Source organism: Aptenodytes forsteri, unplaced genomic scaffold, assembly GCF_000699145.1.
Source record: "Aptenodytes forsteri isolate BGI_AS27 unplaced genomic scaffold, ASM69914v1 Scaffold321, whole genome shotgun sequence".
Classification (NCBI taxonomy): Eukaryota; Metazoa; Chordata; class Aves; order Sphenisciformes; family Spheniscidae; genus Aptenodytes; species Aptenodytes forsteri.
Window position 1 is genome coordinate 346,581 of NW_008795030.1, and position 1,648 is coordinate 348,228.

Sequence of the window (1,648 nt, forward strand, 5' to 3'; positions counted from 1 at the left end):
CCCCCCGGGGCCAGGGCATCCCCCCGGGGCCGGGCAGAGTGTCAGCCCCACGGTTCCAGCCGCTATCGAGTTTCTATGCTGGAGCTGGCCCTGATGCGATGTGGTGTCCCGGGGGTGGGGGTGTGTGTGTGTGCTCCCCTGCGACTAAAGCCAGGGGGGTATTTTTAGCCTCCCCCCAAAATCCCCAGCAGCGTTTGCGGGAAGGGCGGAGGTGGCAGGGTGCCTTCGTCCCCCTTCTCCCGCCTGGAATAAAGGCGGTTTCCAGCTGGTCCCATGGCTTTTGCCAACTCCTCTTCGCGAAGGAATGGCTTTGAAGGAGAGCCAGGGCTGGTGGGGAGCACGGGGCCCCAGGTGCCGGGGCTGCCGGGACCCCCGAGGGCAGCGGGACGGGCGTCCGCGGGCTGGAAATCTGGGGACGCACCATGGAGCATCCTGGTCCCCGCCAGCACGTGCTGGTCGCTGCCATGGATCTTCCTCTCGGCCGGGAAGGAGGAGGCAGCTCCAGCCAGGAGGAAGCAGCAGGAATTTCGTTTGGCTGCTCGGAGAGGCTGCGGTTAAGGGGGATGGGGATGGGGGGAGAGGCGTCCCCCGGGAATGGCAGGAGTCTCTGCGGGGTTTGCTTAGTAAAGCACCAGCGAGCGTGGCTGAGAGCTGGGAGTCGTGACCGCTGTCGTGCGTGGCACGGGGGGCACGGGGCTGAGCCCTCCCCCCATCCCACCGGAGGCTGCTGGGAACCCTCGTGGGGGCTGAACCGCTGCCAGGCCTTCGGCATCCCCATGCTCCAGCACGAGGGGAAGAGGGAAATCCAACCAAACGAGCCCCAGCCCCACGCTGCCCTCTGAGCCCTGATGGGACGATAGCATCAGGCAGGGGAAATAAACAGCGGCGGCTCTGGGGAGGGATGGGGAGCAGGAGAGACTCCTGTGACCAAACCGAGCCTTGGTCTTCCCCGTCACCACCCAAGATCCCAGCCGGTGGCTTGGCGAGCAGGGGGGAGCGAGGGTTCCCGGTCTTGCTCCAGCGGCTGCTGGGTGGGAAGGGGTGACCATGTCCCACCAGGTCCCCAAAACAGGGCACTGCTGCCTTTGAGGCACGGCTGCATGCACCTGTTTGGGAGCTGGTCCCAAATTGGGGGGACAGGAGCGACGCGGGTGAGCGGGGCGAGGGCCGGAGGCTGGTGCTCACCATCGAGGAAACATAACGGTGTTGGCCAGAGCTGCTCCGTGCCTCAGTTTCCCTCCTGGGATTAAAGAGGGCTCTCCCCTCCCAGGGGGCTCGTGTGACTTCGGGGTCCTTGGGGCTGCTGTGGAGGCAGAACCTGAGGTCTCTGGAGCGGGCTGGAAGGTCGGATCCAGCCCTTGGTGGTTGGGGCTGGATGCTGTGTGCATGTCACACAGGACTGGGCACCTCTGGGCCGGGGCAGGGTGACATGGCAGAGGCCGCCGGCACGTTCTGTGGCAGAGCTGGCAGCCAGGCTCCCAGCTCACCCCGTCACAGTGTAAATAATACCGCGTCCCCGCCACGCACTGCCCTTTGCACCCAGGGCAGCGCCGCATCCTGCTCCCGGCCCGGCGGCGCCGCCACCCCGACCCCTGGCACCCGCGGCGGCTCCTTCGCCAGGCGGCACGAGCCCGCGGCGGGGGGGGCG